Consider the following 14829-nt stretch of genomic DNA (forward strand, 5'->3'; position numbering starts at 1 on the left):
GCACTAGTTCTGGGCCTAAGCCTTAAGAAGCATCTCATGTTTCTGCTTATCTTTCTTAAGCTTCTGCCATGGCCCTGAGAACAACATGCCTCTCTGGTAGCCCACTGGTCACAGTACAATAGAAGATACATGGAGCAGAGTCATCCTGATCAACCCACAGACCTGCAGATTGAAGTAGAGCTACCCTAGCTGACCTGTAGACCTATGAGAATAAAGATAAATGGTCATATTCTGTTCTACTTAGATTTTGTGGTCTCTTGTTACGCTGATATAGTGATGGATACAATAGTCCTTACATTAAAGTGATCTCCCTAAGGCATTCTGTTGTTGTTCAAAATTCAAAATAATATTGACTTAAGGCATTTGTACTGTGCTCGCACATAAATGACAATTGATATACTTTTCTCTGGTAGGAAAGTAGACGAAATATCATTATCTCCATTGTCCAGACTAGAAAATAGAATATCAGAGAGGTAAAATGATCTCCTTAAGCTCATTTGGCCAGTATTTGGAAGACTACTGTTCTTTTTTGCTCAAAGTCCATTTTTTTATTCTATACCAATTACTTTAGTCCCATGGCTACAAAAGTGTCTGTTTTGGTTCATAATAGTATTTTCAGGTCCTAGCCTGGGATCACCGTGCCTGGAATGTTGTAGACATTTAATTAATATGTTGAATAAATAAATTTGTGAATGAATGATAAGCACTCAAATATATCTCTAGTTAGAGGGTGAAAGCTTTCCTAATCTTTTCAAGTATAAAATGAGTAGACACTTCCATTGTCATACCCTTCCCAGTTTTACTCTGCCAATCAAAATCTATTCCATTTCATGAGGGTTAAACTCAGCAAGCTGATTCTCACCCATGCCCTTACCACAATTTTAGGGTAGCAAAGAAATAATATTTGTCAGGATATTAGGTGAAGACACAGAGTCTTGTTAACATAGAGAGAATGCCATATATGCTCATTCTACTACCCTGTATAGTTTATATCATGCTCATTATTATAGCATCCAGGCAGACAGGAACAATGGGATGCTTGGTAGTTGGGCCTTGGAGATCACCTAAATCATGTGCATCGCCTGTTTATGTAACAGACAATAGTGAGATGAGAAAGGAAATGAAGATGGGCAAAGTTGGGGCAGACAAAAGGAGGGAAAAAAGACAGAGTAAAATCCCTCTTCTCTGAGGCAAGATCTCAATAATAGAGCAGACACCATGCAAAACATTTTTCTTCAATTCTACCACTTTAATTCTAATTAAAGTAAACCACTTTAAACCATTATAATAAATTCTAATTAAAATAAATATTAATTACTAAATTTTTTCTCCCATTTCGCTTTAATTCTAATTAAAATAAATCAGCAAAATTTGCTGTGTAAGTAATATCTTCCCAGTGTGCTAAAAGTCTCACCAGGCATGGACAAGGAGGATGAAACAAACTTGGTTGGAATGTATCCCCGAGGTAATATTGTAATGAAGTGTAGGGGGTGAGTGGTGTTGAGATCTCTGAATACAGTCAAAGGGGCTTTAGTAGCTCCCCATTATTCTTGGGTAAAGGCTAAACTTGGTGGCATGGTACTCAAAATCTTTCACAATCTGATCTTAATTTTTCTAACCTGATTTCTGGGTACTTCTCTCACACTACACACCAACACTCTAACAACAAACTTTGAAATACTTTTTTTTTTTGAAACAAAGTATGCAACTATGACATAAGAAAATTTCCCATATTGTAGATGGAATTAATTTTCCCAACTCTTCACTCCCTCCTTGTAACAGAATTATAAATCTGTGCACTTTGTGGTACATCCCACTAGAGGAAACAGAGTTTATTTCCCACACCATTGATGTAAGGCTTGGCCACGTGTCTTTCTTTGAACAATGGAATATCAGTTGATGAATGGGCAAAAGGTTTAAGTGTGCTCTGATGGTTTGGCTTGGTCTCTTGCATTTCTACCATCCACCATGAGAAGAACATCTCAGAAGTAGCTTCTGGCCCCAGAATGTTGAAGATACATGTTACGTACATGAACTTGATATGAAGCCTGGAGTCTAGCCTAGCTCAGCCAAGGCTAGTCAAGAAATGCAGCCTACTCGCAAACCCACGGGCAAGAAAAATAAATTTTGATATTGTGATCTACTGAAGTTGAGGTTTGGTCATGGTATTATATAATTCTAAACCATAGGAATTTTGCTTAATAATATAGATGGCAGGTCCAAACTTGCCTAAATTTAATAATAATAATTCTTATGCAGGCCTTTTTATACTAAGAATTCTGAATGAACACATTGAGTATCTCCTACATGTCTAGTACTTTATTAAATCTAATATCAAGCAATGTGGAAGCAGAAAATGGGTTTTAGAGACAAGTATTAAGCATATTCTGAAATACAAATATTTTCCCCACTTAATTATTGACCCCCACATATCTTATTTTTAACTGTGCTTTTTATACATAGACTCTGTTCAAAGATTTACCTTTTAGAAATAATCAGCTTGAACACTAATTTGGTGCCCAGTGCATTTGGGCATGAGCTGATCTCAAGTTATGGGTAACTCATTTTGAGTTACATGACTTTCATTTTTTTCCCAGCTATTTTTGAAGTTGTTTCTCTTTGGCTCAAAGGAAGAGGGAGAAGCAGTGTGTTTTCCCAAGGAAAGACTTGAGATTAGAAGGCTTGGCATTGAGTGCTGTCTTCATCATGGTTTACGTGCTTCAACAAATTGCTTATCTGCTCTGAACTTGGTCTCCGCATCTATCAGAGACATTAACAAGTTCCATTGGTAGAGTAGTTGTGAAGATCAAATGCAATAGTGTATGTGAAAGCACACTATAAAGTGCTTGAAAGTTATAAAAGTATTATATTTCTGGCCCAAACATTCCTTCTAGGAGAAAGAAAGAAAAAACGATTTAATTGGTGCCTTGTCTTAAAGGGCTATATGTATCTGGGGCTAAGTTTCTTCCACCTACACAAAACTGTTTTTTGTCTTGTCTTTCCATTTTGGTTTGATATTTTATCCTCCCCTGCCATGATACTTAATTGCAAGATGATGAGCTTGCTCCATTCTTTTCTTTTTCCATGATGGGAATTGTTATCTCCTGCTTCACTAAAGAGTAGTGAGATTACTTATTCAATATGTCTTGTGTTAGCTTTATCAGTCTCCAGATTGAGCTGTTTTATAGCTAGCTCAACAGCATCAACAGAATCTAGTATTTTGGTTATCAAATCAAACCAAAAATGGTTTAATCACAGGTAATGTGTTAGAAAAATACTGGTTTTTGAAGTCTATCAGTCCTACAGTTCAGTCTTGGCTGCTTCACTTACAACATCCTAAAGCTTTCTGAGCCTCAGTTTCCTCACTTGTAAAATAGTGATAATTCCTACTTCGTGAGATTATTTGAAGGCTTAAATGAGATCCATAAGTTGACTACTCTACATTTTGAACTTCAAGCAGAGAAATCGCATAAGCACTATAAATTGTAGTCTCCAGTCTGTAAAATATGGCCTCTTAATTTTTCCTTGACTTAAATTTGTTTATGGGCCAAAGTATGCTTTGGGGAATATTTTTGAAAATGTTGCAATTGGTTTCTTTTCAGTAGTCAGCTTTGACTTTACTCCCTACAAAGTGAAGAAGCACAAAAGTCGAGTGGTAATGACAAAATGCACTTACCTGGCCTTCTAACGCAATCAACCTATAAATCTAAGGAACTCATTTAAGAAAATGCGCTGTATTTGAGTCCAAGTCCCCTCTCTTTAGCCAGTGGCAAGTTTCCTTGGCCTTTCTTCTCCAGAACAAAAAGTAAAATAAAATGTATTCACCTGGGAAAAATATTTTGAGCTAAAAGTCTGTCTGATTAGATCTCCCAATGTAACATAGCATCCTTGAAGTCATACTTTCAGTAGAAAGAACACACCTCATTTTGTTTGCTTTATGACCATATACTTTTTCCCCCAAATTAAAGTAATATCTTAATTTGAGAGAGCAAAACCTAAATCCAAAGTGTATTTTGTTGTTCAAGTAGTTACAAAAAGGCTGCTAAATCTATCATTATAAATCTCAGATTTCATATGAATTGAAGGAAACGTAAAAAGCACCCACCCCTCTTTCAAACAAATAAGAGACCGTGCCTAGCACGGTTTCTGGAATCTAACAGATATTTCAGGCCTATGTAATGGTAGCAATTATTTATGCCAAGACTTTTGTACTAATGCACATACATCCATAGTTCTAAAATTTGAGATTTTGGAGCCTATTAGTGGAGGCCCAAGGACAATATGGGTTGGTTGGTTTGACTTCTGAGACCAGACCCACTTAATGTATCATTTTGAAGTTAACTTTCCACTATCCACCTGATTTTGTTGCATACTCTTTAAAAAGTGCCCTGCCCTCTTCACCTTGGAGCCTCCCCAACTCCACTGCTTGGGTGGATTTGGTCGCTCCTTCCCCAATGCCCCCATAGCACTTCTACACTCTGCACCATGGCACACCAGTGTTATATTGTAAGTACTTAGTTACCCCCCCCTCATTAGTCAAGCATCTCCTTCAGGAAAGCTACAGGCTTTGTTCATCAGTGTTTCCACAGCACTTAACACATGGCAGGCACAGAGTAGGCATTCAGTATTTGAACTGAGTTTGAGTTTGAGTCAAACAAATTTGAGTTTGTTGAATGGATGGATAGAAGAATGAACAAATCTCAAGGGGTTTGAAGCTTCATTGCTTTTCATTAGATTTCTCTAATTTCCTCACATTCTCTGAACTATCTTGGTGGCATCTAGAAGCCATTAAAAACTGGGGAAGAAGGAAAAGGTTCAAGGAGCGAGAGTCAGCTGTCTTCCCACACCTCACAACATTTGAAAAGGCCTTGTAAACCCATCAGTTTTCTTCTCTTTCCTCTACCACCCACTCAAGGAAGGTGTGAGACAGAGTGGGGTTCCAACTGCTGAGGAGAGATACTAGTGATTTCTGCCACGCCATGGGGGCCACGTATGAGTTGGGTAAGGATCAGAATACAAAACTAGAAATCCTTCAGAAGTAGGAATAGAAATAGAATAGTGATTCAGGGATTGTTCACACCACTGTTCCCTAATTACTGCAGTCAATCAAGAATCCATTTTATGTTATTTCAACATGATGTTACTCAGTTTACTCAGCTGTGTACCTAACAGTATTTGATTAAACGCATGATCTGGGATTCAGAGAGTATTGTCTCATTCACTTCGTATACAGATCTCCCCTTGGCAAATAACCCTGTAACATGGCCCTACAGAAGCACTTCTCATTTGAAAGAAAATGTAACCCAGCTTCATAAGAAAAGAAACATTTCCATCCTAATTGCTTGTATTGTCCATTTTCCAGTTCTGTTTTTCTTTGTACAGTACAGTTTGCAGAAGGTGAATGCAGTGCTCTTCCAGATACATTTTCAAGGTATTTTTTTTTTTGGTTCCAATGACAATTCATTTGTTATTTTTATAGTAAGCTAGGGAGTGTGGTGTTGATCCCAGCTGTTACCCTCTGTTCTTGCAGTTGGAAGCACAGATTCACCAGGGATCACCTACCCTGTTTACCCTCAAGCCCACAGTTGGAGAAAACTGCTTTTATGGTTACAGCTATTCAGCTGCAATTAAGAGGGCACCTGAGAATTTGCAAACTCTTCAGTCCATTAGTTGGTGCAGTGTTAGCGACTACGAATAAAGGTTGCTTGTATCCTTTTAATTACTTAAATTCAATTTATCATCCAACAGGATTGGCTGGATTCTTTCCAAGTTTTTGTAGTTCTAGAATCCCAATGACCTTACCTTGGAGAATGTTCTGGGTTCTATTTTGGTGGCTAAGAACACCTATTATGTTCAAAAGTTTGCATTTACTGTATTTATTTTAGGATCATTCTACATTCTGTTTTTTTCCTACGGACTTTTGACACCTATTTACAAGATTATGTGTTAGACAGCATTAATGTAATGGGCATAGACTGAAAGTCTTTGATTAACAGGGTATATACCTGTATCAGTTGTCTATCACTACAGTAATGCTGCATAACAAGCATCCTTGGTGACATACAACAATATACACTTATTTAGTTGATCCAGTCAGGGCTCACTCCTGTGTCTGTAGTCAGCTGCCAGTTGACCAAGGCAGCTTTCTTGATATAGGCTGAGCTTGCTTGGATATTTCTCAGTATGCTAGCTGTCAGCTGATCTAAGATGGCCTTGGCTGGGAAGACAGGAGCACATTAGCTCTGCGCCACGTGTCTTTCATTCTCCAGCAGGCTAGCCCGATAATGCTCTCACAGCAGTGGCAAAGGACAAGAGCAAACAAGCCTACTCGCACAATTGCTTGTCAAGCCTCTGCTTCCATCATGTTTGCTAATATCCTACTGGCTAAAGCAAGTCAAAGTGAGTAGGAATGGGTGGGCACTGCAAAATGACGGGGCAAAGAGCACAGAAATAGGGTGAAGAACTGCAGCCGGTTCCTGCATTTAGTCTACTACAGAATCTTCCATTCTCACCCTGTATGAAGCCTGTTTCTACTTTCCATGGATCATGCATGCTTTCCCCCTTGCCTCCTCCTCACAGATTTAAAGAGATTGCCCCCTTTTTTGATCATGGGCTCATTTTCCTTCACCCAATTTCCTTCTGTTTTCCTTTTCCTAGCTTCCTTTCTCTTCAGTCTTTACCTCCTTTTCCTGTTTTCCTTCCCCCAGCCCCTCTCTTTCCTTCCTACAGAGAAGCTAAGAACAAGTCTAAAATTCTTGTGCACATAGAGATAATTGTTTGAAAGGAGTACTTTTCTTTTGGTCCCTGGAGCTCTCATTACTGATTAACTCCTTAGAAAAGGAAATGCTGAAACCTCTGTTTCACCAGAAACTTAACAGTGTGGGTGGATCTGCTGTGGGCAGGAAGAGAGAGTCAGACTTAAATTGTCCTGAAAGGAAAAAAAACTCCATGAACCGAACACAGAAGCAAAACCTAAATAGATTTCCCAACATTTTTTTTGAAGTTTTCTCCCAAATTTACCAACTGGAAATTTGAACTGGGCTTTTCTTTTTAATTAGAGGTTTAGAATAGACGTAGATGCAGGTGGTATTTTGGTTGGTAGTATGTGGTGATAATCATTGTTGCCATAGCTACCCGGAAAGTGTTCAACAGAATATCACTTCATGTTGCAACTTCAAATAAAGGCTGTAAAAGTTCTATGCTTCTCATATAGATTTAATTTAAAGGAAAAAGAGTCTGCTATATTCAGGCTGGAATCTGTTTCTTAATCTGTCCCTGAAAATATGGCTCAGTATTCAAAACAGGTCAATTCAGGGGTAAGTAAATTTCCCTAATAGGTTTAAACTGAGTTCAGCTAGCTCCTTGCACAGCCTTGGCTTACATTACACTAATTGGATAACAACTTAGCAAAGTGAGATATATTAAGGTGATTTATTATGGTAAACATCTAATGAGGTTTCAGGCTTCTGACTGGTTTCAAGGAAAAGAGGCTTGCCTTTTTATAAAACTCATACAGTGTGCCAGTCCTTGATTCAGAAAAAAAAAAACTGTAAAAGCTTCACATACTATAACATGTACTTCAAGAAGGCTCAAAGGTATTTTCTCAAATTCTGCTTCCATTAATCTGCCTTGGGACAGTCTGTGCTGGGTTCCTTGTGGTTAATTCAATGTGAAATGGCTAGTCCACTTCTCAAAACGTATTATGTTTAAGACAGTGGAGAGTTTGATGTGATTCCCTAGCCTTCTGACCCAAGCCTGTTTTTCTGGAAATTAGACTTAGATTTCTTTTCTACCTTCCTGTCTGTTTCAGTGGATCATTTCCCTATCAATTAGACCATTTGAGCCTAAATTTCCTCATCTGCAAAAGTTAGACTGTAATACCCACCTCCCAGTGTTATGGTGTGGATTGAAGGTCAGTGTAGATGAAAGCAATCAATAAGTTCTTAAATACCATGCAAATATGAGGACTTGTCATAAACAGAAATGTTCTAATAAGCATTGGGAAAACTGAGATTTCCCCCAAAGAACTTTGGTCAATGGTCTGAATCGTTGGTGAGGGCAGCATTATTGGATAACAAAGATAAAGAGTGAGATCTGATTTGTTTTCCATTTTCATGGCATGGATTTCAAGATCTCCACAGGTAGATGTAGTCTCTAACAAGATTTAATTTTCACATTTTCTAATCCAGCTCAAAACTCCCGAGACAGGAAGACTTGAACTTGCTTAACTAAGAATCTGAGGCTGTGCCGAGGGGTTTTATCTTTTTTTCTTAATTAAAAAAAATTTTAATTGAAGTATAATTGACATACAACATTATATTAGTTTCAGGTGTACACGTAATGATTTGATATTTGTATGTATTGTGAGATGATCACCACAAAAAGTCCAATTAATATCCACCATCATACATAGTTACAATTTTTTTTCTTGTGATGAGAACTTTTAAGATCTACTCTTGGCAACTTTCAAATATACAATACAGTATTAGTAACTGTAGTCACCATGCTGTACATTACATGCCCAGGATTTATTTATTTCATAACTGGAAGTTTGTACCTTTTGACCCTCTTCACCCATTTCGCCTACCCCCACCCTCTGCCCCTGGCAACCACCAATCTGTTCTCTGTATCTATGATTTTGTTTTTTGTTGTTGTTTTCTTTTTTATTAGATTCCACATATAAGTGAGATCATACGGTGTTCGTCTTTGTCTGTCTGACTTCACGTAGCCTAATGCCCTCAGGGTCCATCCAGTTTGTTGCAAATGGCAAGACTTCCTTTTTTATGGCTAAATAACATTCCATTGTATATGTATATATCACATTTTCTTTATCCATTCATCCATCAATGGACACTTAGGTTGTTTCCATATCTTGGCTATTATATATCATGCTGCAGTAAACATGGGGGTGCATATGTCTTTTTGAATTAGTGTTTTTGTTTCCTTTGGATAAATAATCAGAAGTGGGATTGCTGGATCATATGGTAGTTGTATTTTCAATTTTTTGAGGAACCTCCATACTGTTTCCCACAGTAGCTGTACCAATTTACATTCCCACCAGCAGTGCACAAGGATTCGTTCTTCACAGCCTCACCAACACTTGTCACTTGTCTTTTTGATGATAGGCATTCTAACAGGTGTGAAGTGATGTCTCATTGTGGTTTTGATTTGCATTTCCCTGATAATTAGTGATGTTGAGCATATTTTCATGTACCTGTTGGCCATCTGTATGTCTTCTTTGGAAAAATGTCTCTTCAGATCCTCTGCCTATTTAATTGGATTGTTTGCTTTTTTGCTATTGAGTTGTATGAATTCTTTGTATTTTTTGGATATTAAACCCTTATCAGATACATGATTTGCAAATATTTTCTCCCATTCAGTAGGTTGCCTTTTCATTTTGTTAATGGTTTCTTTTGCTGTGCAGAAGCTGTTTAGCTTGATGTAGTTCAACTTGTTTGTTTTTGCTGTTGTTACCTTTGCTTTTGGTGTCAGATCCGAAAAATCATCACCAAGACTGATGTCAAGGAACTTACTGCCTATGTTTCCTTCTAGGAGTTTTATGGTTTCAAGTCATATGTGTAAATCTCTACTCCATTTTGAGTTAATTTTTGTGTATGGTATAAGAGAGTGGTCCAGTTTAATTCTTTTGCATGTGGCTGTCCAGTTTTCCCAATACCATTTGTTGAATAGACTGTCCTTTCCCGATTGCAAATTCTTGGCTCGTTTGTCATAAATTAATTCGTTATATATTTGGGAGTTTATTTCTGGGCTCTCTAGTCTGTTCTGTTGATCTATAGGTCTATTTTTTATGCCAATACTGTTTTTTTTAAATTTTTTGTTTATTGCAGTAACATTGGTTTATAACATTGTATAAATTTCAGGTGTACATCATTATACTTCTATTTCTGCATAGATTACATCATGTACACCACCCAAATACTAATTACAACCCAACACCACACACATGTACTGAATTATCCCTTTCGACCTCCTCCCTCCCCCCTTCCCCTCTGGTAACCACCAATCCAATCTCTGTCTCTATGTGTTTGTTTGTTGTTGTTATTATCTACTACTTAATGAGGGAGATCATACGGTATTTGACATTCTCCCTCTGACTTATTTCACTTTGCATAATACCCTCAATGTCCATCCATGTTGTCACAAATGGCTGGATTTCATCGTTTCTTATGGCTGAGTAGTATTCCATTGTGTATATATACCACATCATCTTTATCCTTTCATCCCTTGATGGGCACTTAGGTTGCTTCCAAGTCTTGGCTATTGTGACTAATGCTGCAGTGAACACAGGGATGCATGTGTCTTTACGGATGAGTGTTTTCAAGTTCTTTGGATAAATACCCAGCAGTGGAATAGCTGGATCATATGGTAGTTCTATCCTTAATTTTTTGAGGAATCTCCATATTGTTTTCCATAGTGGCTGCACAAGTTTGCACTCCCACCAGCGGTGTAGGAGAGTTCCCTTCTCTCCACATCCTCTCCAACACATGTTGTTTCCCGTCTTATTAATTATAGCCATTCTGATGGGCGTGAGGTGATATCTCATTGTAGTTTTGATTTGCATTTCCCTGATAGTTAATGATGTTGAACATCTTTTCATGTGCCTGTTGGCCATCTGTATATCTTCTTTGGAGAAATGTCTGTTCAAGTCTTTTGCCCATTTTTTAATTGGGTTGGTAGTTTATTTGTTGTTGAGATGCATGCGTTCTTTATATATTTTGAAGATTAACCCCTTATCAGATGTATGGTTTGCAAATATCTTCCAATTTCTTCCAATCAACCTAACCAATTGTTAGGTTGTCTTTTGATTTTGCTGATGGTTTTGTTTGGTGTGCTGAAGCCTTTTAGTTTGATGTAGTCCTATTTGTTTCTTTTTTCTATTGTTTCTCTTGCCTGGTCAGTCATGGTGCTTGAAGATATGTTGCTAAGACCGATGTTGAACAGCACACTGCCTATGTTTTCTTCTAGAAGTTTCATAGTTTCAGGTATTACATTCAAGTCTTTAATCCATTTGGAGTTAATTTTGGTGTATGGTATAAGGTAAGGGTCTACTTTCATTTTTTTGAGTGTGGCTATCCAGTTTTCCCAACACCATTTGTTGAAGAGACTTTCTTTTCTCCATTGTATGTTCTTGGCTCCTTTGTCAAAGATTAGCTGTCCATAGATGTGTGGGTTTATTTCTGGGCTTTTGATTCTATTCCATTGATCTGTGTGTCTGTTTTTGTGCCAGTACCATGCTGTTTTGGTTACTATAACATTCTAGTATATTTTGAAATCAGGGAATGTGATACCTCCAGCTTTGTTCTTTTTTCTCAGGATTCCTTTAGCTATTCGGGGTCTTTTGTTGTTCCATATAAATTTTAGGATTCTTTGTTCTATTTCTGTGAAAAATATTGTTGGAACATTGATAGGGATTGCACTGAATCTATAGATTGCCTTAGGAAGTATGGACATCTTAACTATGTTAATTCTTCCAATCCAAGAGCACGGAATATCTTTCCATTTTTTGTGTCTTCTTCAATTTCTTTCAGCATTGTTTTATAGGTTTCAATGTACAGATCATTCATCTCTTTGGTTAAGTTTATTCCTAGGTATTTTATTCTTTTTGTTGCAATTGTAGATGGGATTGTATTCTTAATTTCCCTTTTGCTACTTCGTTGTTAGTGTATAGAAATGCAACTGATGTTCTTATGTTGATTTTGTATCCTGCAACTTTACTGTATTCGTTTATTACTTCTAAAAGTTTTTTGGTGCATTCTTTAGGGTTTTCTATATATAAAATCATGTCATCTGCAAATAGTGAGAGTTTCACTTCTTCCTTTCCAATTTGGATCCCCTTTATTTCTTTTTATTGCCTGATTGCTCTGGCTAGGATTTCCAGTACTATGTTAAATAGGAGTGGTGAGAGTGGGCATCCTTGTCTGGTTCCTGTTCTTAGAGGGATAGCTTTCAGTTTTTCACCATTGAGGATGATATTAGCTGTGGGTTTGTCATATATGGCCTTTATTATGTTGAGGTACTTTCCTTCTATCCCCATTTTATTCAGAGGTTTTATCGTAAATGGATGCTGTATCTTGTCACATGCTTTCTCTGCATCTATTGAGATGATCATGTGATTTTTATTCTTCATTTTATTTATGTGGTGTATCACATTGATTGATTGGCGAATGTTGAACCATCCCTGCATACCTGGAATAAATCCCACTTGATCATGGTGTATAATCTTTTTAATGTATTGTTGTATGCGATTTGTTAGTATTTTGTTGAGGATTTTTGCATCGATGTTCATCAGTGATATTGGCCTGTAATTTTCTTTTTTTGTGTTGCCTTGTCTGGTTTTGGTATTAGGGTAATGTCTGCTTCATAGAATGAGTTAGGGAGCTTCCCCCCCTCCTCAAATATTTGGAAGAGTTTGAGAAGGATAGGTATTAAGTCTTCTTTGAATGTTTGCTAGAATTCAGCAGGGAAGCCGTCTGGTCCTGGACTTTTATTTCTGGGGAGGTTTTTGGTTACTGTTTCGATCTCCTTCCTGGTGCTTGGTCTATTCAAATTCTCTACTTCTTCTTGATCCAGTTTTGGAAGGTTGTATGATTCTATGAATTTATCCATTTCTTCCAGATTGTCGAATTGGTTGGCATATAGCTTTTCATAGTATTCTCTTATAATCTTTTGTATTTCTGAGGTGTCTGTTGTAATTTCTCCTCTTTCATTTCTGATTTTACTTATTTGTGCCTTCTCTCATTTTTTCTTGGTGAGTCTAGCTAAAGGTCTGTCAATTTTGTTTATCTTTTCAAAGAACCATCTCTTGGTTTTATTAATCTTTTCTATTGTTTTTTTAGTCTCCATTTCATTTATTTCTGCTCTGATTTTTATTAGTTCCCTTCTTCTACTGATTTTGGGCTTGGTTTGTTCTTCTTTTTCCAGTTCCTTTAGGTGAACTGTTAGATTGTTTATTTGAGATTTTTCTTGTTTGTTGAGATAGGCCTGTATTGCTATAAAGTTCTCTCTTAGAACTGCTTTTGCTGTATCCCATAAATTCCGGCATGTCTTATTTTCATTTTTCTCCAGGTATTTTTTGATTTCTTCATTGACCCAATCGTTGTTCAGTAGCATTTTGTTTAATCTCCACGTATTTGTGAGTTTTTTTTATTTTCTTCCTATAATTGATTTCTAGTTTCATATCGTTGTGGTCAGAAAAGATGCTTGGTATTATTACAATCTTCTTAAATTTATGGAGACATGTTTTGTGGCCTAATATGTGATCACTCCTGGAGAGTGTTCCATGTGCATTTGAAAAGAACGTGTATTCTTTGGTTTTTGGATGGAATGCTCTGTATATATCTACTAGGTCCATCTGTTCTAGTGTGTCATTTAAGGCCAATGTTTCCTTATTGATCTTCTGTTTGGATGATCTATCCGTTGGTGTAAGTGGAGTCTTAAAGTCCCCTACTGTTATTGTGTTACTGTCTATTTCTCTTTTTCTGTCTGTTAATAATTGATTTGTATATTTAGGTGCACCTACATTGGGTGTGTAGATATTTACAAGTGTTATATCCTCTTGTTGGATTGTTCCCTTGATCATTATGTAATGCCCTTCTTTGTCTCTTTTTACAGTTTTTGTTTTAAAGTCTATTTTGTCTGATATGAGTACTGCTACCCCAGCTTTCTTTTCATTGCCATTTGTGTGGAGCATCCTTTTCCATCCCTTCACTTTCAGTTTGTGAGTGTCTTTAGGTCTGAAGTGTGTCTTGTATGCAGCATGTACATGGGTCTTGTTGTTTTTCCAATCAGCCACCCTATGCCTTTTAATTGGAACATTTAGTCCATTGTCATTTAAAGTAGCTATTGATAAGTATGTACTTACTGCCAGTTTTCAACTTTTTTTTTCTTAGTGTTTTAGTAGTCCTTCTCTGTTCCTTTCTCCTTCTGTACAGAATTGATGGTCTCTTTAGTTTAACCTCTGTCTGAAAGCTCTACTCTTTAACTCACCTCCTCCCTCATTTTATGTTTTTGATATCATCTAACCTCTTTTTTGTGCATTTGTATCCATTACCCTCTTATCATGGAAATAGATGATTTTTCCTATTTGTCGTCTTCTCTTTTCCCCTTAAATCATTCCCTTTAACATTTCTTGTAGCACTGGTTTCTTGGTGACAAACTCCTTTAATTTTTGCTTGTCTGGGAAATTTTTTATCTCTCCTTCCATTTTGAATGATAACCTTGCCAGGTAGAATATTATTGGCTTAAGTTTTTTCCTTTTAGCACTTTAAATATATCCTGCCACTCTCTTCTAGCCTGTAAGGTTTCTGCTGAGAAGTCAGCTGATAGTCTTATGGGGTATCCTTTGTATGTAACTTGTCTTTCTCTTGCAGCTTTTAGGATTCTCTCTTTATCTTTAATTCTGGACATTTTGATTATGATGTGTCTTGGTGTAGGCCTCTTTGGGTTTATCTTGTTTGGGGGTCTCTGTGCTTCCTGTACCTGGATGTCTGTTTCCTTCCTTAGGTTAGGGAAGTTTTCATCTATTATTTCTTGAAACAGATTCTCTACACTTTTGTCTCGCTCTTCTTCCGGGACACCTATAACACGGATGTTAGTGTGCTTGATGTTGTCCCAGAGGTCCCTTAGACTGTCCTCACTCTTTTTAATTCTTTTCTCTTTTACCTGTTCAGCTTGGGTAATTTCTTCTAGTCTTTTGTCCAGCTCACAGATCCGTTCTTCTGTATCCTCTACTCTGCTTTTGAGTCCATCTAGTGAATTTTTCATTTCCAGTATTGTATTCTTCATTTCTGATTGGTTCTTTTTTATATC

The 14829-nt window shown here is 37.1% G+C and overlaps 1 long non-coding RNA gene across 2 annotated transcripts in view; it reads left to right on the forward strand.

Annotated features, from left to right (window-relative positions):
- The window catches only part of LOC147911990 (uncharacterized), a 253393-nt gene that overhangs the window by 78460 nt on the left and 160104 nt on the right, over positions 1-14829 (forward strand). Inside the window, exon 5 of one of the 2 annotated variants that reach the window (XR_015550612.1) lies at positions 61-195. The exons of the other annotated variant lie outside the window; for it this stretch is intronic. This is a non-coding gene — a long non-coding RNA (uncharacterized LOC147911990). Of the gene's footprint in view, positions 1-60; positions 196-14829 lie in introns of those variants that run through there. 2 annotated transcript variants of the gene reach the window in all.

This window comes from Ceratotherium simum, chromosome X, assembly GCF_057802395.1.
Source record: "Ceratotherium simum simum isolate JZ-2026a chromosome X, ASM5780239v1, whole genome shotgun sequence".
In the NCBI taxonomy this organism is placed as follows: domain Eukaryota; kingdom Metazoa; phylum Chordata; class Mammalia; order Perissodactyla; family Rhinocerotidae; genus Ceratotherium; species Ceratotherium simum.